This window comes from Anastrepha ludens, chromosome 3, assembly GCF_028408465.1.
Source record: "Anastrepha ludens isolate Willacy chromosome 3, idAnaLude1.1, whole genome shotgun sequence".
Taxonomy (NCBI): Eukaryota; Metazoa; Arthropoda; class Insecta; order Diptera; family Tephritidae; genus Anastrepha; species Anastrepha ludens.
Window position 1 is genome coordinate 76,472,793 of NC_071499.1, and position 27,048 is coordinate 76,499,840.

The 27,048-nt window shown below is 34.8% G+C and overlaps 1 protein-coding gene across 1 annotated transcript in view; it reads right to left on the reverse strand.

The window, feature by feature from the left end:
- LOC128858234 (AF4/FMR2 family member lilli) overlaps positions 1–27,048 on the reverse strand; it is a 224,593-nt gene that overhangs the window by 153,011 nt on the left and 44,534 nt on the right. Inside the window, exon 3 of the mRNA XM_054094325.1 lies at positions 26,583–26,638. The gene's annotated coding sequence lies outside the window, so the exon portion shown is untranslated. The remainder of the gene's footprint in view (positions 1–26,582; positions 26,639–27,048) is intronic.

Genomic DNA, 27,048 nt, shown 5'->3' on the forward strand with positions numbered 1-27,048 from the left:
GCGTTTTAAATTGTGCGTCGTCATGTCCTGAGCGTACGGCCTCATGCGGCGCTTGAAACTTTAAACGCGATTATCTCAAAAACGTGTTTTTCCAAAAATGCTTTTGCGGTGGACGCGATTGCAAAAAAAGTATTCAACCGATTTTTATAATTTTTTTTTTAAATTGTTCGTAATTGATGTCGCCTCTTAGTGAATGATCAACTTTTTATGTATAAATTTTTATTTTGCAGATATGAATTTTTTAATGCCAATTTTAGGACTGTAGAAGTGGAGTTTTTTAAAAACATGTTCCTATTTTCACAAAAATCAAAATATTTAATATATTGATCGTTCACTAAGAAGATATAACCCTATACTAATGAAATCTCTTCGATTTTTTGATTTCAGTTGACTTGGTGGACTTGAATCGCGTCCACCGCAAGCCTCTTCCAAAAAAAGGGTCTTGGGGGAAAACGCCATAATTCCGCCATTTTTAAATATTTTTACACAAACAAAGCCTTTTTTTTTTTTTTAAACATTGTAATATCCAATAATAAAAACTTTTATACAATAAAATTATTGCTACATATCTTTAAAAAAAACCCAACTTTCGCTAATTTCACCGGACCACAAGGTATATAACCCCTTAAAATAGCATATCAAATATAATGCGATGCACGAATTATTGATAATAAAAGATTTTACAAAAACGATCTTAACTCGATGAGTCACAAAAATAAAAATGATGATAATTAAAAATGTAATAATAGTAGTAACAGCTGATGAGCAAAGTGTGACCAGAATAACTTCAACAAAATAAATAAATTGCCAAAACTGTTCAGCAAGTTCTAGTTCCATAGTTATTTTACGCCATGTAAATGATCTTGCAACAGGAACGCTTAGATGTCAATGGAGAAATATTCCTAGACGTTGCCAATTTTTTATATCATCTTTGACATTTGTCAAATAGACATATATACAATATTACACGATAGAACACCGTATTCAAATTATTGAAACTTTTTACAAAAATGGTCGATCTTTAAGAACAAAATAATTCGTGATTTTTTGGTGGAAATCAAGGGAAAAAATTTCAAAAAACTTGTTCTATTGAGGATTGAAAAAGAACTGGCAGACCAAAAACTGGACATTCTGTTAAGAATATTGCTGCTATAGCGCAAAGTATTGCTGAATAACGTACAAAATCGATAGCCCGAAACTCTCTAGAATTAGCCATTCATGAATTGAGTATTTGGCGTGTTTTACATACAATTGTTAATAGCCGTATTTTGAATAAAAATAGTGAAGCCTGAAAGAATCTCAATTTGTACAAGTTTTATTTTAAAACAACATCTAGGCTTGTTTTTTTACAAGATCCTTTATAATTCGAATATTTAATAATAAATGAAACACCCTTAAATTTGGAATGATGGACTTTTAGGAATAGTTGTTAAGGAGGATATATAAAATTTCATTTTAATGCTCATATTTCTATTCGAGGCACTATAATTTCACTGTTGAAGTTCAAAATTTGGGCAAAGCTTTTAATAGTTGGTCTTACATAAATAGGGCTCTCTTAAATGAATGGCAGTCCACCTTTTGTCAGATTGGTTCCAGTTTTCGAGATAATGGTATTTTAAATTTTCTAAAATCTGCTGCTGCATGTATCTCATGTTAAAGTGATTCGTTATCTATACTTTTCCAAAGTAACTGAGGTTTTTAGCAGTATAGCTTTAAAACTAAAGGGATATTTAAAAATTAGGTCAGTTTAAAAAAACTTACTAAAATGTTTAAAAACATAACAAAGCAATTGTACTTCATTTAAATGTACTACAAAATATTTTCTAAACCCTATATCGTATCGTAGAATATAAATAAATAAAAATATAAATATAAAGTAAATATAAAAATAAAAAATATAAAATATAAAATAAACATAAAAAATAAAAATAAATACAAATATAAACTTTCCAAAAACTTTGGAGAATACAGTAACCTAGTATCTGGATGGTTATAAAAGAGCCTTTACTTTAAGACCTCCGCCAAAATATATCGGAAAAATATAAAATATCAAATTGGCTGAAATCAATACCAAAGAGAAATGCTTTACAATAAATCAGAAATGTTTAAAACTGTTTTCTTCGACAGCCTCGATTTCATACTGGAACGAAATAAAATTATACATATGTATGTACATAAATATGCATTGAGATTTAAACGATTTCGCATTTCAAAATGGATTAAAGTTATTTCCAATTAAACTCTCAGCTTCACCGAGAAATATTTTCAACCTGGAGGCACTCTGGCAAAACGAGACCCCCATTGAATTTATAAAACCCTAATTATGTAAGACCAACTATCAAAAACTTTGTAAAAGAAGTAGAAAATTAGAGCCCAATGCTTTTAAATTAAAATTTTAATTATCACTACCTTCAATTTGCAACCTTTTAATCACCTTTTATTCTCGGATATTACGTTAATCCACCCTTTTTTACTCACCCAATGAGTAAACTATTCTACCTCTTTACACCAGTTTAAATATGTTATATGAATGTAGTACAGTACATCGCTAGTCCTTTTATATAACCGTTCCAATATTTCCTGCAAGGTTTTTACACATGCATGAGTGCATGAGATTCCAGTTCCTCCTCGTACTCTATAACATTCACATGCATTTGTATGTAATTAAGAGTACTGTAGCGCACTAAATTAAAGAACCGAAGTTATCCACATGTAGCTAATTTTCCCATACTGAAATCGTTGCATGTAACAGCAGACTAATTAATGCAGTTCGTTGGTGGTAATTTTTGGTTACAAGTTGTATTGTGTTTTCCCCCATTTCAAAAAAACACAATCAATCAATGCTAATGCAATTAACCATAGATTGACTAGAGTTTATAGAATTATTAATTGGCATTACTGTATATGGAGTACATATTTTCTTCAAAAGTGTGCATATTCTGCATTGTGGTAGATACAGCACTTAATATAATATAGGTATTTTCCACAGCCATATTTGAATAGCCTTGTTGGCTGTCCATTAACTCTCGCGTCAAGTCAGCCGCAGTTCAGTTTGCTGTCAATATACATATAATAAGTACAATCCGCACAGTGAGAGTGATTTGCGTAAAACTATTCGGAATATAAAGGGATGATTTATAGTGAGACAGCTCTTGATTTTCACACCACGATCGTGTGAGGCCTCACACTGCTAGATTGTTTGTGACCATGGAATAAAGAAAGAAAAACTCGGCCTCTATACTTCCACAATCATCGTTTTCGACTAACTTATCTCCACGTGTATGTATTCAATAAATTAAAAATATCATTCCAGGTACATTTCGGGTTCATAGAAGAGACTCAATGTAAATCGCTACGTAAACTGAAGGCCGTTTCAAAAATCGAGCTTAACAGGTGTTTTGAGAATTGATTTTTCTTTTTTGTTTCGAATTTGTTTTTTTTTTGTTTTGTTTTGGGCAAAGATTGTACACGTAATTCATTATGACCGTAGATTTCCTTTTTTATATAAAGCCGCAAAATTTTTAGAAATAGTTTTTGTTTAATTCATGAGAAACTACAATATCCATTATATCAAAAAGTGGAGATCTCATTAGAGACTTTGAATCCCAATGGCTTCCTTAGGTAGCGTGGACTGAGCCCAGCTTACAATTGGACTGGAAAGTTTCATATTTTATGAAGCGGGCCTTTAACACTGTAGACAGTTGTCTCGTTAGAGATAAAGTTTGCCTATCAAGTACAGCACTCAGGCACAATTAAGTCGATTGTAGTGCACTCGGGTTCACTTTTTAATTTCCTTGAAATCTACTCGACCTCCGAAGAAATCGGGGTAGATCTTATGGTGTCAAGGAGTCAAGGTGGTCGCTTCTTAACAAATCGGTGCCGAAGACCTCACAGAAAGTGATCCGTAGTCTCATTCTCTGCAAGCTGGGCAGAGTGCACTGCCTAAAATGTCCACCTTTTCCATATGCTTCGCCCATAGAAAGTGGAGCGTCATCAGTCCAACCAGCTACCTATAGTCCCTTCTGTTTGGTGACAGGAGGAACTGCGGCAGTCGTTCGGACATGACAGTCAACATCACTTTTCTCCATCTACAACTCCTCTCAGCCTGCCAAGCTCACTTGTGGGAAAGAGTAACCTCTAACTTTCTCTGATACTTTTCTCCTTCCCTCCTTGACTATCTACCACTCTTTCCAGAGCTATAAATACAATGGGCTCTTTAGCCTGAGTGTTTTAGGAGCCACCAAATCTCCTGGTGCTCCTTGGCTCAACCTTTTTCAAATTTCAATTTCAATTTCAACCTCTTTGCCATTCGTGGCTTTGATGGTTGCATAAGGGAGTGGCAGAACGAGCTCCGGGCCAAGGAAGCTGGCCTCGGAGCCCATTCTAGCTAAAGAGTCAGAGATCTCGTTACCCGCGATACCCACGTGTCCCGGGACCCATGTTAGCATCCAGATATTATGTCTGTCGACATAGTTTAATCTGGATTTACAGTACTCAATTACCCTTGAAGTGGTTGAAGCGCTGTCTAAGGTAAAGACCGCAGCTTTGCTGTCGTTGCAGACACCTACAGAGTTCGTCTAGGACTGTATTTACCTATGAACAGATGTTACATATTCTAGCGGAATAGGTTAGTGCAGATCTTTTCACATTAGCAAGTGGATTTTTACCGCAGTAGGTACAAAATAATAGAGCAACCACCTTTTTCCGGCACACCACCTCTCTTATTTATCCTACTGCACATGCCAGCCATGATGAACACATTGCAGGAAAGGCAATAAAAGAAATCAATGAATTGAAATTAATTAATCGAATGATTTTATACAATAAACACATACACACATACAGGTACCATATACACATACCTGCGCAACTGAACCGAATCCACTCCATCGAATAGGATATGCCAACAAGTTGCTGATTATAGCAAGTGAAGCCTGAAAATAAGATTTTCAGGTGATCAGCAGCTGTAGCTGCAGCAGCCTCAGAGGTGAACGGAGAAAAATATAAAAAGGAAAAAAAATCGCAGCTGTTTTTTGAATTACTTAAATACAGATTATCCGTAACAGCCAACAGGTTTCTTAGAAGCGCATCAAATATTTATATACGTGTGTATGTGTGCATACGTACACTGACAATAGAAGAACATTGTCAGCTGCTGGCTGAGCAAAGTAGGTAAGCCAAATCTGGAGAATGCAACGCGCTATGGTGAATAAGAGTATGGAGGGAAATGGCAGATAAGGAGAAAAAATAAATCAAAAGAACTGAATCTAGCAGCAATTCAGTAAAAAGAAAATATGTTGCAAATACGATAAGCTGGAGTGTAAACTGGTGGCATTAACAATTAAAGTTGTGTATTTTCCTTAAGAAATTAAATAAACTGAAGTGACATTTTGATGGTATAAATAAATTGATTGCAAGCAGCTTTTATTGCAATCATTACGCAAATACCTATATATCGACATCTTAATAAAATAAAGAACGAAGATATCATGAATGTGCGCTAAAAACTATGCTCAGAATACTCAGATTTGCAGATTTCTTTTTTTTATATTTTGAAGCCTAACCTTTTTGGAAGATTTCTTATGGCATAAATTGCACAATCTTAATAGAGAGACGAGTCTGTAAGCTAAAATGAGTTAAAAAATTTCAAACTGCAACAAATCGAAAACGACTCAACCGGTTGGACTATTGTGTTCTTCTTCTGTATTGCTTATTCGTGTACGAATGGATAGCGATCATACAATATTTTATAACTACATTACTCAAAACATATTAATTTGTATTATTTACAACTTCTTTATAAATGTCTCTCTTTTAAGCTGTATCCCATAATTCTGCAACATTGAAATATGCCTTATATTTCGTAACCATAATAGTTGCGGCGGCCGCCGTAGCCGAATGGTATGTTGCGTGACTATCATTCGGAGTTCACAGAGCGAACGTTGGTTCGAATCTCGGTGAAACACCAAAATTAAGAAAACAAAATTTTTCTAATAGCGCTCGCCCCCCGGCAGGCAATGGCAAGCATCCGAGCGTATTAATGCCATGAAAAAAAAGCTCCTCTTAAAAATGTCTACCGTTTGGAGTCGGCTTGAAACTGTAGGCCCCTTCATTTGTGGAACAATATCAAGACGCACGCCACAAATAGGAGGAGGAGCTCGGCCAAACACCCAAAAAGGGTGTACGCGCCTCTCAACAAGTCCACATTTTTTTCGATATTTAAAAAAACACCATCCCACAGATTTTTTCTTAAAAAAATAACAATTTTAGAAAACTTTTTGCGGAAATTTTCAACATTGAATAAGTCTCAAAATTATAATTTTTCACATAAAGGGTAATTTTTTAAGAGCTATAGGAACGTTTTTAAAAAAACACACGTACAATTCAGAAAAATGCATGCAATTTTCATTTCATACAATTTTTCTGAAATGACAACTGACGAGACTGTAGACGGAAGTATTTGGAATTTTTTTATTTTTTCTCTATTTTTTCAACTTTGACATAATTTTTGCGATATTATCCGATATTGAGGATTTTTTTTAGTACACTACTGTTATAGTAAATTTAATTTTGCATCGAATGAGCTATATTTGACTGTAATTGAATTAAAATTAATAGAGTTGTGTGGGTTTTAAGATTTTTTTTTTTTTTTAATTGTCAACACACTGTCAAAAAGGCTTGTTTTTGGTCTTTCGAACTAAAAAAGCAAATTCGAAATCGGATGGAAATTGGCGAAGTTAGGAGTGATTCTTCACATCAACCTACTGAAAAACGGTTTTATGGCCATAAAATGAGATTTTGGGGGTGTATTGAAAATTTCTCCTATATCATTTTTCTTAATTTTACTATACCTACAAGTTGTACTAGGTCTCCAAAGTATAAAATCACTGTCGCACAGTGTTTAAAAAAATAGAAAAAAAGTGCGAACTACCAGGCTAAGAATTAATTCAGAAAAAACGAAGTTTATGGCCCGGTCCAGCTCCGATTTAAGACATGATGACCTGTTGGTTAGCAGAGACTATGCAGTCGAGAATGTGCAAGAATTTACCTATTTGGGTATAAAAATATCAACGAATAAGGATATGTCGTTGACAATTAATGACAGAGTTTTAACAGCAAATAAATCGTATTACTCAAATTTGACACAGCTTAAGTCCAAATTACTATCTCGCGGCCAAAAGTTAAGGATATACAAAACTTTCTCCTTACCTATGGTTGCGAACAATGGATGCTAAAAACCAATGACAGTAATCAGCTGATGGTCCTTGAAGTTTTACGAAAAATTTATGGACCAATAAAACTGCAGGACTGTACTTATCGAATAAGATATAATCATGAGCTGGAACTTTTATCAAAACACGAAACTGTGAAAAGATTTATAAAATCTCAGAGAATAAGATGGCAGTTAAATTACGCACTGTTGGAGGCCGAAGAAGAGGGCGCCCCAGAAAAAGATGGCTCGAAGACATTGAAATTACCTTGCAAAGCTGAGCGTGTGGCGGTGAAGGAAGTAACCTTAGATAGAGACGAGTAGCGAAAGGTTGTGAATGAAGCAAGGGTTCGCCAAGGACTGTGATGCTAAGAAGAAGAAGAATCTAAACACTGGTCTACACATTTGTCCGAAATGATCGAATTATCTCAATTTTATAAATTATACTATATTCTTTACAGTTATACATACATATAAGGTGACACGAAGTCGCTAGTCTATGACAATGAACCGGTGTCATCCAAGAGACAGCCAAAAGCCAAATTACTACCTCAGGTGCATGAAAACTAAGGGAAAAGGAAAGGAAAGGGTTAAAAACACGATACAGTTAGTGCACAATTCAAATTTGCATCCTAGTATCATATGACCAATTTCACGACCTGTCTTTCAAGGCACAAATTCTCAAAAAATTGATTTCCTACAGGGATGGCAAACATATGAAAGTGTGGGTGCCAATGGAGGCATATAAATATTGTACATATTCCGATATATATACATACATATATGGAATTGACATACGTATGTGTGCATGTGACTGCATTCTTACTCGTTTAAAACTTTTTAGGACAAAAATCAATGCTATCTCCAGTTCAAGGTTGAGTAAGAAAACCTATATACATCCACACATACGTGCGCACAAATATTTGTCTAAAGATTGTATGCCTTTTTTTCTTTCAGGTGCGGCAGATGTGAGAAGATACGCACAAGAAATAAATCACAGTCATCCCTTATGTGTACAGGTAAAAGTTGAGAGTCTGCAGATTTGCGCAGCTGCAATGTGCTGAAAACAAGTTTGAAATTACGTTGCGCCGGCAGTTCGGCAATTTTTTTTTTATTCTCTCAAATAAATTTTTTTTTTTTCCGTTTTCTTTTTTATGTTTATTGTAAAAACATGGTATATGACTTGTATTATATATTTTTTTGTTTGAAATATGAAATAAATACCTTGGATGTGTATAATATAGGAAAAGTTGGCTTAGCAGGCTGTGAATAAGGTTCGATTAGTGGAACGGATACTCCATAATTGAGAAATCAACATGCCGCTTTTCTCGGCATCAAGGACGCTTTCATTAAAACAACACATTTCGTGAAGCGATAACTTTATTAGCTTTCAATTTGGGAATAGGCAAATTCACTAAGTTTATGGAACAATTGTTAAGATTGATTATTAATAATATTGCTTATTATTAACAACGATTTCTGATAAGAGGTAAATCTGAACAGAGATAATCTCAGCAGTACTGTGAAACCCAGTCTGTCACAGTGTACGCCAATAAATTAAAGCCACTCGTGGAAAAACTTTTTCTTTCATATCATGCGCTAGAAAGGGGTTCAGTCTTTAAAAGGAGATAAGATCTATAGGATTGCGTTCATACTAATCAACGTGCTAACTGGAGTCAAAGAAAAGACCTGATCGAAGTTTCGAACCTTGTTCAACCTTAACCCATCTACTACTCTCATGGGAAGAGCGAAAAAGCTACGCTCTAAGTAGAGATTCGCCTATCCATCTATGCACAATTTCAGCATATATTCCAAATCTCCTGAGACCCCTTTCTGCTTTCCTGCTTCTGACTGGTACAACTTCTTTGAGACTTAAGTGGTGGTGGCCCATACCGCCGCGGCGCCAGTAAAGTGTGATGCTTTACTTGAAAATGATTCACACGTTTTCTGTTAAAGCTAGGCTGGTATGATTTTCCTTCCTTGAAATATTCCACCGTAGAGTAGGGGAATGGAAATAATATCTTGTTTGAAAACGGCAATGTAATAGATAAGCCTGCCTATAAAATTACCAGACAACTATGTACGGCAGTTAACACTACAATGCAAGGATCTCATATTAAAATTAAATTACTTGATATTACCTTCAAAATATTTAATAAAGGAATTTTAAGAAAAAATATGCTTAACAAAATTGTCTTTGTCAACCCTCTAAGTTGTTTGTCTTATTTTTTCATTAATAGCTGAGGCTATGATCAGTAATCCCTGAAAATTTCATGGTGGATTTGAGTTATGCTCGAATACGCATAGCAAATCCGTATTTTATTTTTTCTCATTGCTGGTATTTTTAACATAACAATTTTCTCCGAAATGTCAGTTATCAGCCCCTTATCAGCATTTTACCAATTAATGAACTGTAAGCAGTTGTGAATGTGTTGAAAAAATAGTTTATTGTGAATCGAAATACTCTTACATTTTTTTAAATTTTAGATGAATTATTATTATGTATAGTTTGCTTCCGTACCGATTATGTGGCGCATAGCGTCAAAGTTAATGATTTCCACTTATTTGTATCGTTTGTGTTTTGCCTCAATTGAGTCCAGGTAAAATCAGTGCGGGTTATTTCGTCATGCAGACTGCATCGCCAGGATCCTCTTGTTCAACCCTCGCATCTGTACTCTTGTGGATTCCACTTCATAATCATCGTTTGTATGTGTCCACACCCTCATATCTCAAGAATAATGTGTCAGAATTTCAAGTCGATCGGAACAAATTGATGTATTTATGAGTATTTGAGTGTCTGTTGCTCCCGCCGCAGTTTCTGTACCTGCTCGTTTTTGTATGATAAAACTTTGTATTTCTGGAAGTCCGTGTATGCCATTACTCAAAATCTACTCAATCAACAGACTTGAAATTTTACACAGTAATTCTTCACATAATTCAACACGTATATTCTTTTAATAGTTATTAATCTTACAATAACAAATTTGTTGATTTTTTAAGCGAAAAAAAAAATCTTACAGGAATATCTCTTATCCCAAATACATGTTGAATTTTTTGTTTCAGATTATCAAGTTCCGACTTGTGATATATACTACAAAACTATTTTTTGTTTCCGAAGCGCCTCGGGCTATTCACTGTTACTCACTCAATTTTCAAAATTTTACTCGACGAAAATTTAGAAAAATATTACTCAAATGTATCATAGCATTATTATATGGAGATTTAATCAAGATACTAAACCTGTCAGTAGAGCCGAAGAACTTTAAAGATATCTTTCACGTAATTAGCCCTTACATAGAAAAACTCTTCAAAATCCTCTTACATTGACCTGCTTTTATTTAATCATAACTTTTGTTCGAATATTATTCACTATGATGCAATCAGCTTTCATATATTGAATGACAAAATGAAGTTATACAATTGCTGTTGCATAAATACAAGTGAACAAATGTATTTATAAAAAAATGTACAAAAGCAACAGCACAAAAATATTTCAATTACATAAACGCTGTAGAAGTTATTTAGTCCTTAAATTTGACAAGTTTCCCTAAAAGGCTAAAAGTCACAACTAAAATCCGATTGAGTTTCATTGTTTATCTGCTTTTGATTGCAAAGCTGAATGATTGCGATGCTCGTGCTTAAATGGTAAAAGCAACAAACCGCTCTGTGAGGAGGTCAAACTGTTCACACGATAAACTTGACGAAAAGTGGAGAGGTAATTTTTATTTATCTGGAATTGAAGGGCAAATTAAGACAACAACAGAGGTATTGTTTTTCACTACAAAAACATGTATAAGTAGAGAAACTATACATAAAATATTTTGTTATATATAATGAAATATATTATATATCGTAGATGATAGTGGTCCCACTCCAACCGCCCAATTCCTCAAAATTAATATTTTTTTGCTGAGTTTAACCTGCATTTTATACTTATAGCCAGTTGAAAAAGTTGTTGGGTCTCGTTAAGTGTGAGACATAGCGAGTCTACATTTTCGTATCTAACCGACATCATATTTCGAATTTAAAATTGTATACTACTATTTGACTGTTTTGTGAGACACAAAATGAGCCTTAGTTCGATTAGGCTGCGAGGAAACAGTGCTTGAATACCCTGAGGAGGTGAAGTATCTGTAGAATAATAATTCGTTATTTGCTTCCACCAGCGATGAAGCAAATCTGAAAGCTATTAGAAAAGAGAATATCGATGGCATTATTAAAGGCTGGTCTTTTATGGGAAAGCTGGTATTTTATGGGTCTCCTCAATATTCGCAATGTATATAAAAAAGGGAAATGTGTTAAAAATTGAATTTTATCTTAAGTTATCCAAGTTTCATCGGGTTCACTGTGTGGTGCTAGAGTTAAGATATTTATAGAAATCGAATTAATGGCCCTATTTACCGAATTCCAGGGAATTTTTTATATTCCCTAGGCATTCAAACCACAACACTTTGAGATACATAATATATATGATATGAGAAGATAAGGGTTAAGGATATATCTCGGGATGGCTGCATAATGGCGCGTGATACCTAGGCGTAATAGCGCCATAAGATGACTTACCATTCGGAATTCACAGAGAGGTCGTTGGTTCGAATCTCGATGAAAGCAAAATTAATAAAGTTTTCAAAATTTTACTCGACGAAAATTTAGAAAAATATTACTCAAATGTATCATAGCATTATTATATGGAGATTTAATCAAGATACTAAGCCTGTCAGTAGAGCCGAAGAACTTTAAAGATATCTTTCACGTAATTAGCCCTTACATAGAAAAACTCTTCAAAATCCTCTTACATTGACCTGCTTTTTCATTTTTCTAATAGCGGTCGCCCCTCGGCAGGCAATGGCAAGCCTCCGAGTGCATTTCTGCCATGAAAAAGCTCCTCATAAAAATATCTGCCGTTCGGAGTCGGCTTGAAACTGTAGGTCTCTCCATTTGTGGAACAACATCAAGACGCACACCACAAATAGGAGGAGGAGCTCGGCCAAACACCTAACAGAAGTGTACGCGCTAATTATTTATTTTTATTACCAGAAACATAACACCACAAAATAAAAAATTACGAATTTCATTTTGATCTCCATGGAAATTCCATGGAAATTCCCAGTTGAGCCCAACAGAAAGTGAATACATCCTTTGTTGGTTATTTGGCCGAGCTTCTCCCTCAGTTTGCGGTCAGCATCTTAATTTTGTTCAGCAAACAGTTTTATGACGCCTCCTAGCAACGAATGGTTTTTATGAGGAGTTTCTTCATGGCAGAAATACACTCGTAGGTTTATCATTGGCCGCCAAGGGGCGACATTGGCTGCCAAGGGGAATTGGATTGGTATTGTTATTAAAATTATGCAAATTTAATTCATAATAAAAAAATCCCAGTATTTGTGAGGGAATTTTTAATATTGCATTGATTACACAGTGCGTCAGTACACAGCGCATTTTTGGGGACGGAATGAATCCAACTTAAGATTAAAATCCTTGTAATAAAAACTCCAAATCTTTGTATTCTAATGTAACATTTTTTTTATAGTTATATTAAGTGTGGACATTTTTGCCTGAATGTTTAGAGCTTAGAATAGTTCAAGAAAGGGTTAAAATTCATATCGGAGCGAAATATGCAATTTGGGCAATTACAGAAAACAGGAATATTAGGAAACTTTCGCGAGGATTAATTTTGTAGAATATTTTAACATATTAGCATTTTCCTTAGAGGGTCATTTAGACACGTATTTTGGAAAGTCTAAACGCCTATTTAATTTGTGAGTTCGCTAGAGGATTAAAATGTTCTAACAAATTATTCTCCGGAAAATTTCTCCAGGAGAGTTCTCAAACAAAGAACGTAGAATTTAATATACAAAGCACGTAAATGTCCACAATGACATAAAATAAAACACAAAAATGTTCCTCTGAAATATATTTTTGGAAAAATATAAAATACGAAATATATATGAAAGTTTGTTTATGTGTTGTTTTTAAAAATTTTCAATCCCCTTAAATTTTTTTATAATCAAGCTAAAGTGCAAAAGTGGCTGGTATTTTTAATAATTTTTTTCTGACATCTTTTAGCGCTTAGTTTCATACAAAAGATAGTTCTTTGTGAAAAAAAATGTGCACGACTGTTTGAAAAAAAAAGTAAAAAGTTTTTTTCCAGTTTATTATAAATTGCACTTATTATATATTATAAAAAAAGACGCAAGAGCTTTCCCCCAAAAAAAAAAATTAAACAATAAGACCTTTAGCCGCTTAAAATTTACACTTTGTTAAACCAAGATTTAATAAGCAATAAAACTGCATACTCGAAATTTTTCTAAACATTCAGAACAAAAAGCAATAAAATATTTAGATGAAAATTTGTTGAATTTTTCAGAATTTTGTATAGTTTTGAAGATTTATTTTTATGGTTTTGGTTAAAGAATAGACAATATTACAAAACAAAACAATTCTCGAAAAACATTTTAAATATCAAGAACAAATCATTAAGCACTCAGTTATACTCGCTACTGTAGATGTACTTGCCTTGCCTATGGTAATTAATTTCCCTTATCCCTTTTATGCACGCGAACTTCACGCCCAAATTTTGTAATAAATTTCTATTTTTTTTCTAGCGATCTTCTGCAATGACCAACAGTTTTATATAAGTACTTAGCTACTGATTTATGTGTCCTCTGAAAGCAAACCAGATATGGTGCAATTTAAAATGCCATCAAAAACAGTAAAATGGCAAAATGTCAATAAAATGCAAAGTGTAGCGGAGCAGAAAATAAACAGAAAATTCTAAATATTTACTGCGCATTGCAAGAGATACATAAACGCCATTTAGAGCATCATTTTATAAGCAGAGTGATAAACGGAATATTAAAGCACTAGTACACCTTAATGGCGGCGATAAGAATTTTAACCCAGTTAATTTATTTTTTTCTTACATCACTAAGTTATTTCATTTTATGAACTTCTTTTTCACGCAGTAAATTGTAAGTCATGGTCGCAGTATAAAGATAAGTCTTCTCGCAGTCCAAATCACCAACCCAGATAAATATAAATTGTCTGCATTCTAGTCTTTATTACTCACAGCTTTGTTTTGATTGCAAGACAGTCACAACGAAAAATCTGTACCACGAAAAATACGATTAACGCCTCGAACTGTTTATTTGTTTAGTTATCTTGAATACATACTGTCGACTTTACGGATTAAATTGCTATAAAACCGTTGAAATATTTGCGAACAACTTTAAGTGAGATTAAGTAGAAGCAATTAGAACAAAACTGATTCATTTTGTCTTGGGCTGTTGTATAAAAATGTACATACAGCACACATACACACACTACTTATAATACATACACCAAAACGATGGTAGTACATACATATTAGAGATGTACAGTTTTCCAATTTTTATGAACCCAGAAATTTTCGGGATATCGTTACTACAATCCCGGGATTAGTCCCAGGATTTAGATACTCATTATTTTTCAATAACTTAACTCAAAATCAAAATTCCATCAGTATAGCTTGGGAAGCTCCGCTACCATATAATAAATAATAGATAACAAAGTTTTAAATATGCTTTCTCATTTAAAGTGACATTTATATCATTTCTACTTCAATATTGTTTTTGTTTTTTGCTTTAAAACGGGAAACTCCATTTCACATGCTTCGTAAGAAATTTCAAATTCCGAAAATTCCAGGACTGTTTGCAAATAGTCCCAGAATTTTTTAGACTTAAAAATTACCGGGATTAAAGCCCCTAATTCTTATATGCATGCTTTAGTTCTTTCAGCAGCTATTTTAAGAAACTAATAATTGAATGGGTCCCGCGAGCATTAAAGAAGGCCCAAACGGTCAGCCATAGTTTCCCATAGTTCGGAAAGACTTCAAGTTAAATAAGGACGAGAGGAGAACTATTACTCAGTTAACCTCTTCTCCAAACGCCTGTGACACCTACAGGAACCTGAAAATTTTTCCAAAAGAATAGAGAATAAGACATAGATTTTCAATACATCTGCGTGTGTATGCATAACAGAAGCCCTCGGCATCAATTGACGTTCTTCTAGAACTCACACCCATTCACATTCTTAACCAATGGCAAATGAGGAGGGCTGTCTTAAGATCAACCAAAGCTCAAAATAAGCTCAGACTTTTATCAAAATGCCAAAAAGTTTAATATTTTTGCTAAACTAACCCCTGAGATCTCAATGCCGTAAGACACAATACTTCTTATGTTCAGTTTTGTCGAATGCTTCAAGTCTGAACTGGGCAATAAAAAAAATTTGCAAGGATTATCTAAAACCTAAAAGGTAAAACAGACATGGTATTATAACATGGTTCAAGAATAGATTAGTCACCAAGGCAATTACAGAATCACGTGTCTACGGACCGCAGAAAAGATACCCGGAAGCGTTAGGCAAGTACACGAAAAAGAAAGATGCACTCAATTAAACCTTAAACGCAACTATAACAACAAAACCATAGCTATCCTTACAACCTCATGGCTCTCAATACTTTCCAGCTTATATCAAAACTGGTGCAAAAAGGGCTTAATAAGCTGAATACCTTTAACCAAAATAATCGAGTACGTATCCTACGGGCTACGAGACTCAAAGGAATTTCTTTGAACGAAATGGTAGATAAAATAGCCAGGAAAGAGGCAACCTTTCTGTTTATAGAACCCCAACCTTTTGTGTTTCAGGAAAAGGTAATTTCTCCTTTCTATTTTGCAATTAAATAAGAATAATTTTAGAATTTTTACGGGAATTCTAACAGTTCATTATAGATTGAGTTATCATCTTACGAACCTGGAAATATATTCCAATGGAACTTGCAGGTGCTGTTACAACCAAAAATTTTGTGGTATCGAACCTGACACAAGCCTCTGGGTAAACATATTTTATCAGAGTAGGAAATAAAACTCAATAAAATAGGGCAAATACTCAACATTATTGGATAAGTTTAGGGATCGGAGAATAATAATCACTATGCTACCTAGTAAATATGTACATATACAACTTCTTTTACAATTGCTAACCGAGGCGTTTTTAGTGGTAAAATTTACCCTGTAATCGAGCAGCAAACACGCAGAAGTGGAGTTACATGAGGCGAAGCTATAGTAGTTTGAAGTGTCTGTACCAGGTTTGAAAATCACAAAAAATAGGAAATACATAGAAGCAGTCTGTGGTTAGAACATACCCCGACTAAGACGCTAGATATATGTACAATAGATATTTATGTTTATTTTGTTCGTATTAGTTACTTTATTACTTTGCTAGTAGATTCCGCAGAGAACATTTAAGGCAGAGAACGAGAAAATCCAGCACTAAAACCAGTGATCGACATTCCCCATGCTTTGCTCTAAGACCAAGTAGGAGCTTTTTTTGAAGGCATTGATTTTAAACCATGCCAGTTTTAGTACACAGTAGGGCGGGTCGACTTAAAAATCGCTCATTGCTCTGTGAAAATCGAATTCTAGGGATCAAAATAAGAAACTTTGCCGAAGGAACCATACCATACGAATTCTGATGTCCCCAATGGGCGATTTTTTTGCCTCCCCACAAATCGACCCGGCCTAGTATACAGGTAATCGTATCTCTATCCTATTAAGCATAACGCATGCATAGCCCAGTCAGCACATAGGTTAAATGTGTACCTGGCTGTTTGAGGACAGCACAAGAGGTGTATAACCTTTTTGACGTGATTGGTAGCTTGTTTATGATGGAGATGTCCTGATGACCGCTAAAGTCAGATGGCTAATATGATGACCAAAAACCACTGTGTAGAATTACAAACTAATTTTTGATCATAGCTGTGACTTAATTAATAAATTTAATTAATATTATAAAATTACTTAAAAATTAAGCAAAATATTTTACCCTTATTGTTAGAATCATTTTTGATGTGTTGTAGTTCGAAAATTAATTGTATGCTTTTATCACTTTTTAGCTTATAGACACATCTCGTTTATAAGTTTATATAATTTATCCCAAAAAACGACCTCCCTAGAGCGATAAATATCACAATACAAAATACACTGCGCAAATCGGAGCATTCTGTTCTCAGTTATTAGCATTGCATTCTATCACTTTTTCCTGTTGTTTCCCCAAACTGACAGGTTAACCGTCTCCATCAACTCAGCATGCCGGTGGCATTGGTTTTGTCACTCACTGTGTCCGAATATTCACTTGTGGGTGTATGTGCATTCTTGCACGCCCCTTTCCTATGTTTTGATAGTGCATTTGGCTTTCGTTATTTAGGTAAAATACTTGTATAGAGTTACAAATTGAAGGTGATTCGTAGTAATTCGATTAATTTAGAAATTGCATCATTTAATTCAGATAAGTTTTCTTCACAACTTAATTAATTCTTCAATTCTTAAAACCTTTATTAAAAATGAAAATGCTAATTTAATTTGAGCTCCACAGCAATTTAAACTTGCCACCCTAACTTCAGTCGCCATGATGTTCACGATTTCTATTTCACTACAGTCACGGCTTTAATCAAAACAGGAAAAAATTCATGCATTACGGATCAGATACGACGTATCTGATAATTATAAAAATGTACCTTTTGTTGATCAAAGCGTGTGTAATAACGGAATGCTCGTGACCTTATTTAGTGTTAGGAAAATATTTTTAACTATTTTTATTCAGTTGGCTTTCATATTTCTTTTACTGAATCTGAGGCTGGACATTTGAATAAATTTCCCAATATATACGGTGGCGCAAAATCAATCACCCCTTCAGAAGATTACAATTTTTGCTTGCGAACACTCGTGAACTAGACAGCTTCAATATACATATATAATATAAGTACAAGTAGACAAGAAATGAAGCGCGTAAAGGTCAAAATAAAAATTTCCATCTTTTCATATTTAGTAAAAAAATGGTTCAAAAATAAAATTGGGTGATTAATTTTGTATTTGTATGATTATAGTATTTGTACGGCTAGCCTAAAAAATTTTGGCGGTCTCATTAAATGAGATGAGTTTACTACGATATTTTTGACTACAAAGCGAATGTACAGAGGACGTCTAAGGCCAAATAGAAGGTACAGAATTGATTTATCACTTAATCCCTAAAAAGAAGCTTGTTAAACATCCCTGTTGGTACATCTAAGGATTTGTGGATAGGCCTCGAAAAATAATTTTTTAGATTTGAAGTGAAATAAAATTTATTAAAATTGTGTAAAAAAATAGTGGGTGTTTAATCGCTTGAGAAGTTAAAAGACACTTCAATAAATAGTTTTTTGCGTGATTCGTGATTGGTAAAGCTCATTTCACTGCCGTGATGAAAAAACGGTTATTGACCCTCTGTCTACCCCCAAAACAATCTAGTTTAGTATTAGGTAGTTTCCGCTCGAAAATTGCGATTAGCTATAAGAATATTTCAAAAAAAAATACCGTAGTTAGAATAATCCAAGAGACATAAGAGTAAACAAAGTGAAAAAGTTGTAGAGCTTAAAAGCATCAGACATTCATATGGGAGTGCAATAAAATCTCTCTCGAGTCCATTGCACCCGGCCAGTTGACAATGAATTAAATTGGCTTAAAACGTAGAGAGAAAATAATGCTTGCCTGTGTTTTTCAGAAATAACTGCCTCTCCAAAATTGGTTTAGAAAAAGCGCAGGTGGAAAGAATCCACTATAATATGTTGATGCGATGCCAACGCCATTACAAAAATCTTAGTAATTCTCGATTCATACGGGGACTTAAGTATGTATACCTTTATTAGGTTCAAACGGAGAGAGGATGACGTGAGTTGTTACTATTGGTGATAGATTACAAGGTTTGGCCATCCGAAGAAACATTGTCAGAGTAACTTCAGCTGCCACGTCATAGGGGATTTGACAGCAGAACTCTGCCCGTTCATCTCAAACATATTCTTACGCTCGCCCAATTCAAATTCAACGACACAAAATGTGCAGTAGCTGAGTTGATTTTTTCTCATATCACTAACACAATCTAAGCTTTGTTGTAAGCAAACCGCGGTTATATCCACTCTTGGTTGGTTGGTTGATTTAAGGGTGACCCCGCATCGGAGTGCCACATAGACCGCAAGTTGGGTCCGTTGTGTTGCCCTAGAGCTCATTATGTTATATGATTTCCCCACCTAACCGAGATTTTTATTGTAGATTTCATATATATCCACTCTTACGTCAGCAAATTATCTGATGGCTTCAAATTCTCTGAGAATCAGTTAACGGTCTGATGTTGGCCACACCTTCTGAATTCTTTTCGGGATGATTATAATGGCCCTATGTTCCACACTGGAACTTTAGAAAAAAACGCTCAGTGCACCGGTGCATGAATAATTTGAAGTTGAACGGAATGGTTCGTAGATCAGTATCCGCAAAAATACATACCATAAGTTTAAATTTAGGCTAACAGTTTAATAAAATGTTTTCCTAGCAAACTTAGTAGCTAAACAAGAAGCAGTTGCATGGCAGTCGGTGTGCAACGCTGAATGATGGGTTGATAGAAACTAGTCGATAAATGTCTGGCTTACCTTTCATTGGTATCTGAATACTTCTTCATCAAGTTTATATAATTACATATGGTAGGTACATGCTCAGAGCAACATTAAAAAAAATTTATTTTTGCAAAAATGATTGTGAGGAAAGTTTAAGAGTTCCTTTATCTACCAATGCCTTGCTCAACTCAGCGAGCTCTAGGCAATAAAATTTGCAAAGTCCTTCTAGCCGTGGTTGGAGGGATTTGAGGAAGCCCCTAAATTCCAAAAGTCACAACTCTTTTTAGTAGGGCCGGTCAAACCTGACACCGTTCGCTGAAAATCCATTTGGTAAAAATCTATGTACATAACTTCAAGTATCTTCTACGATTGCCTCTGAACTACATACAGTTGTTCGTCTTTCGCGAAGCTAAGATTCAAATATCTTGGACCACAGTTTCCGTATAATCACAACTTTCTTTTTAGCATGCAGCGATTCACAATTTAAAACAATCGGCGTTAAAATAATGACTTCCTTTGTCCCGACCTTTCATGTGTTTAATCATATAAATGGGGTATTCCTAGTCATCTTACCTTAGCCAATAAATTTTGAGCTGGATGTAGAACTTTCTATCTTTGAATGCCGGTATCCCAGACACTTTACCATGTCCCGAAATCGCTGGAATACAACTGCGAGATCCAAAGATTTTGATTAATTAATTTATGTAATCGCATAAAATCCGAGTGAAAGTGAAATTGGAAACGAAAACAAGTCCAGTTGACGTGAAAAACGAGAAGAACAGAACACCAAAATGCGGGTTTAAAGGGAACTTCATCCACTTAACTGCACTTGCTAAAAGATTTTGTGCAAAAACTGTGTAAAATCGAAAAATCCGTCAACACTTGAAACCACAAGTAAAACTTTTGCAATGGGGCAGAGTTGTTTTTCATATACCTTCTGCTCAAATATGAACGAGACTTTATAAATAAAACGGTCCGCGGATGGCATATGGCAAAAATAAATTTTTTGTTTTTTGGTAGGACTGTTATAAGCTTACATGGCAAATTTCAGCGTGATATGTCACATAGTTTGTTTTCTGTGCTCAAGTCAAGCTCGAGTGTGTTCTTCGAATTTAACGATGGATTTTCAAGTTGAACAAAGAATTTGTTTGAAATTTTGTTATTCCAACAAAATTTCGGCTTCAGACGCCTTAAAAATGTTGCAAGCAACCTATGGGGACTCTGCTCTATCGCGTGCACGTGTTTTCCAGTGGTACAAATCGTTCAAAGAGGGACGTACATCAACCCAAAAAACTACGCCAAAGTAGCTCAAAAATTAAGGTTATGCTGACTGTTTTTTCGATTACGAAGGCGTGGTGCACCCGGAGTTCCTTCCGCAAGGCCGATCGGTTAACGCTGAATATTATTTAGACGTTTTTAAGCGTTTGCGCGAGAACATTCGTCTTAAAAGGAAGGAATTGTGGGACAACAAGTCATGGTTCTTGCATCACGATAATGCACCAGCTCACACATCACGTCTTGTTCGCGATTATTTGAACAAAAATAATGTTAATATCGTTCCGCAAGCACGTATTTGCCTGATATGGCTCCATGTGACTTTTTCCTGTTTCCCAAGCTCTTTCCCTGTTTGTATCCCGAAATACCAGGCTTGTTAAAATGCTTCAGGATTGAAGGCTCTAGGTAGATAGTGAGGGTGTGGACTAGTACCATTCAAAAATGTAATATACTAGTTGCACAATTAGTGTTATCTGGCGCTGGATATTGAGCATTCACACGTAAGCCCTTTAACATGAAAATAAAAACCTTTTGAGCCACATCGAGTATTCATACTTACATACATACATATTTACATAATCTCTGTACAAAATGCACTACGAAAATTTTTATTATGTATTATACGTTTATTTGTACATGTGTATATGCGCATAGGGTTACGCTACAGAATGAATGTTGTCAGTTGGTTTCACATGAAGTGGGCACCACAACAATGCCTGGGTTTGCGCAACCTTCGACACAGTGTATCCGCCGTTGGTGGAACGGTGCGGGAATCAAATTTACCTTGAAAAAAGGTTTTTTTCTTGTTTTTTTTTCCGAATTAAAAATGTCTGACGAGCTTTTAATCAAATGTTTTTATAGTAGTCAGTAAATAAGTATATTACACGTAGCAGGCTACTTTATGTGTGTAACGGTTTGCATGTGCACTAATGTTTCTTTGGGAATTTATACTTTCAACACCTTTATACAATCAAATTATTTTCAATTTTTTCGCCGTTTTTGTAATAAATAAAACTACGAAATATAAAAAAAAAACGTTAAATAATCCGATCAAAGTGTAAGTTTTCTATGTATTCATAAATATTTTATGCAGATGTACACAAAACGAAATTTTAAATTAATTGAATAGCACATTTGATTAAAATTAATTTAAAAACCCTGCAGTAATATAATTAAGCGTTTCTCACATTAGCGAGAGTGAGTGTAATGTCGTGAGATGGAATAATTAAAAAATCGCAAATTTACAACCACGCATTCCAATATACAGCTGTCTGTATATGTGCCCGTCCTTACCCTGCAGGGAAAACTTGTCAATGACATGGAACTATTTAGTAGGATTTCGTCAAATACAGAACACTTTGCTACTCTTGTTGCGTGCAGTGGGATTTGTCTACCGAGTGTGGCAGTGTCCAAGGCTGAAAAGTATACGCAGACATTTGCCATTCGTTCAGGCTAAGCGGCTTTTGAGCGGATTGATTTTCTGGTAGATTTCAGATATGCAATCAAAACCGACTCGTGGTAATGCAAATGACAGGAGTTGACAAAAATTAACTGAACCGAAATAACTCTGGAAAGAGTTTGTTTATTTGATTGTTAACATTTTGATAATTAAATTTTTAGCATTAGTTGGTTTGAAAATTTCTTGTTATTTTTTATAACAAGGACACTTTTTATAACAAATGTAATCGATTAATGGCGGCCGCCGTAGTCGAATGGGTTGGTGCGTGATTACCATTCGGAATTCACAGAGAGAACGTAGGTTCGAATCTCGGTGAAACACCAAAATTAAAAGAAAAAGAAAAACGTTTTTCTAATAGCGGTCGCCCCTCGGCAGGCAATGACAAACCTCCGAGTGTATTTCTGCCATGGAAAAGCTCCTCATAAAAATATCTACCGTTCGGAGTGGGCTTCAAACTGTAGGTCCCTCCATTTGTGGAACAACATCAAGACGAACACCACAAATAGGAGGAGGAGCTCTGCCAAACACCCAAAAAGGGTGTACGCGCCAATTATATATATATAATCGATTAAGGATCTTTAAGATAATAAAATGAACTGAGATTTGTTTATTTTGGTTTTCATATCTTAAGAACATTTTTTATTTGGCAGAATTGTCGACTCGTCCATTAAAACAGTTTACTAACGGTTATTAACCGACATTCGTCGGGAGTCTCTTACCACCTTCCTAGCTTCGAATCCACCAATTGCAGACGAAGAGCTTCAGCTGCCTTGTGAGACCGACGTAATTTTGGCTAAATTACGTTCTGGATACTGTAGCAGGTTAAACTCCTACTTTTCCAGAACGGATGGCTCAAAACTGGAGGTGTATATTCCAAACATATGAGGATCTCCTTCAATTCCCGGCTTCCCGAATACTGTAGTACAATATATTTCAGGCTTAACTGATGGAAATAATGATGATATCTGATACCCGGTGATAGCCAGGCGGCGATAAAGTCCCGCACAAAACAATAGACAACCTCCAAGGTAGCCATGAAATGCCGCACATCTCTTAAGGAGATGGTTGAGTCATTTCATCTAAAGGTAAATTGGGTTCCTAGCCATTGCGGCATTGAGGGTAACTGCAGAGCTGAAAAACTGGCGAGTTTCGGCAGCAAATTGAGCGATGAGTGCACAGTCAATGACATGGGTATACCTTTACAAACATGTAAGCTACTTATCTTTGAGGAACTTGTAAGAGCAGCGAATGAAAGATGGCGTAATGAAACCACCTGCAGAATCGCACGGTAATTGTGGCCGGCTCTCAATGCTAAACGCACTGAGTCTCTGCTAAGCGAAAATAAGCAGAGTCTTAGCACACTTATTTTACTTATAACGGGGCACTACTTAATAGGCAGACACGCCCAAAGGATGGGAAAGAGGAAGATGTATAGATGAAGAAGAGGAAGAGAATACCTCGCGCATTCTGTGCATTTCCCTAAACTATCCAGATTCAACTTTTTAGGTGGACATTTTTTTGATGAATTGGAAGATCTTAGTTCTACGAAAATAAGGGTTCCTCTAAAATTTTTGAAAAGCACACACTGGTTTTACGAAATATAAGGACAAGTTCCCTTCGCGGCATCACAAGGGGCAAAGAGTCTGAGTGTACAACGAACGCAAACATTGCAAAGACAACTTTACGACCTTGACGTGGACTTCTGGCGTTGTGAGTTGGTAATGTAAGCGAAAATATACAGTAATTTAAAAATTATTTACATTTTTTGGGTCTAGTAACCGTAAATTGAACATAGAACCTCCTGAATGTCCCACCCATGCTCTGTCCCTGCGATTATTGTGAGAGCTGCAGTAGAGTAAGCTTGAATATAGTTTTTCTTCCTATTCATTATTTGGACACTAATTTGGAACTATCAAAAAGCAAAAATACCAAATCTTATAGGTCCATTTTTTTATATAGCTTCACACTGTAGAAAAAGCGAACATTTACACCAAAAATTTGGTAGTCCTTTTTTTGAAAGAAAAAAAGAAAACACACGAATCAGCCATGACTCTAACTCAGCGCCGAATAGTACTAATTCAGTATTTTCTAAATTCCTACAGGGTATATATGCAGGTGCATTTGCATGTATGCATATGTATGTGTGTATGTGTGTGTATATTACAATATATTATCACAGTGGTACTCTCAATACTTTCGGCCCATATTTGTTATTGCGGTATGGCGTTGATCCTGCTAACTACTTGCAGTTCTTCACAATTATTAGGCAATCTGGCACTCATGCATGAATATCTATACAAACGTACATATGCATGTGAATGCATATACATGTGTAGTAGGGTGGAATAAAAATATGCACTTTGATTTTTCCATTCATTGAAAAAATACCCAGTTTGCAAAAGAAAAAAATTACTTTTCATCAGGGCACAAGAGCAACGTGTCACAAGAGCATTTTGAAAATGGCTAAAACCCATGAATTAAAATTTGAATTGTTGGAGCATCCACCGTATTCTGTTTATAGACTTAAAAACTTCATGCGCAGAAAGCATTTTTCATCAAATGATGAAGTGATAACAGTTTTGGAAGCGTATTTTACGGCCCTTCCAGATTCTCACTTCAGGGATGGTATGCATAAATTGGAATCCCGTTGAAACAAGTGTATTCGTGTTCATTGAGACTTTACTGTATATATAATGAAGTGTATTTCAAACTTATTGAACAACCTCGTATGTGACTAATGCAAAAAAATAAGAATTTAAACTTTTATATTCATTTTTATTTTATATTCATTATAATTCGGTTTCAGCAGTACCATCCCTATTCCTGATACAAATTCCCATTAATTTCCTAAATTATTATTTTTTGTTTTTGTTTTTCGATTGTTCATATTATGCCAGGTACTAAACAGGTAGCGTTTATAAACTTTGTTTCGTTATGTTGGACTACGCACCGAGTCTATTCAATTGCATTATTAATATAACTAAATTAGTCAGAAATTGTCTGAATAATAATGTTCTTAAGTATCACCGATGACTTTCCTGGTAACCCTGAATATGTGCAATAATTCGTGCCGTACTTTTCGAGATACACCAGAACGTAGAAAAACTTTCTATAAATAATTTTCGAATGGCTTTCATTTCACTCTTTGGAAGATGGCTGTGTCCGGTTGAGCGCTAAAATTTTCCCTCTCATTTTTTCCCGATCAAATGAAAATAGAGTCAATATAGGTAATTAAACTTTAAGCAAATTTAAAAATAAGGATTGCCCTAATGCATATATCCACATACCATCGTTGGCCTTTCTGTGCAATCAAGTGATGATATTACCATATTAAAAGCCATTATATCCCCAAATGGCGCATTAAATTTATCGCCACTACTGATGCATTGAGTGCAGTTGATTACTGTAAGGCGAAAGAGCTACAACATAGATTATTTTCACCCCATTAAGATAGATAATAACAAGTTGTATATTGTGCGGATTGGTATGATACAGAGGAGACTATACGCATACACATACGTTTTAGGTGGTAATGCCGCTAACTGACTGTTCGCTAATGTGATGGCTCAAATCTGGGGCTAATCAACTTTGGTTATATTGCGCTGAAAAATTGCACATTCATTTGTGTGCAAAATAATTGCGGTGCGACATATTGCAAAGTTTTGTTTATTTTTTATTTACCTTTTTTTATTTTTCATAGAAATATTGTTTAAAAAATGATACAAAAACGAAGGTTAGGGCAGTCTTTTCAGCCATATGGCTTTTGCTTGTATTATGACACATTCATCGAAAAGCAGCTACTAGACTGAAAATGTTAACTAATTTTTTTCCAACTGTCTTCAATTCAATTCAGGTTCAATTTTGAATTTTGAAATGCAAGTTTGTGGTGCATTTTTTCTTGTCTTATACATTTCGATCATTCGTTATATGGAAGAAAATTGAAAATATCGTCAACAAAAAGCATTGCCCAAAATCAAGGCAAGTTTTTAGCCGCTTTAGACTATTAAAATTGAGTGGACTACACAACTGCATACACAGATTTTTTCTAACATTTCTAATTTTAAATTTGAAATGTTGATGAAAATTTGTTTTAAAACCTAAATGTTAAAAATTTGGCCATAAGAGATGAGTGAGGTTTGTTTTTGACAGGTGTGCATAAATAAATTGAAAATATAGCTTACCTTGAAAAATAAATTCAATTACGGCTAACCGAAGTCATTTGAGAAGAGTGATGAATCTGAAACAAAAAGAAGCATATCATTATATATGTTGTTTATATTTATTTTGATATATTTAATGTGGGTTTTAGCAGTCAAATATATCAGACTACTTAATCAGCTATTCGACGTCATTCTAGAGCTCGATTAATACTCTACGCAGTCGTTTTCTTTTAGACCAAGAAAACTGTTCTAATATAAGCACTTATTTAAAAAAACAATTTTCTATCAAAGCAGTCTGCAATGCACCAATTTGTTTACAGAATCATGTGCAATGGTTTTGAATTAAAGGTGTCAAAAGCATATCAAGCAGCATATCATTTTTCAAGAAAATTTGGAACACATAAGCAGTTATTTGCAGAATATTTTTCACGTCTGTATTTGCTTGCGCAAAAATGCTATAATATTCGCTAATTAAGTTAAAGCTGTC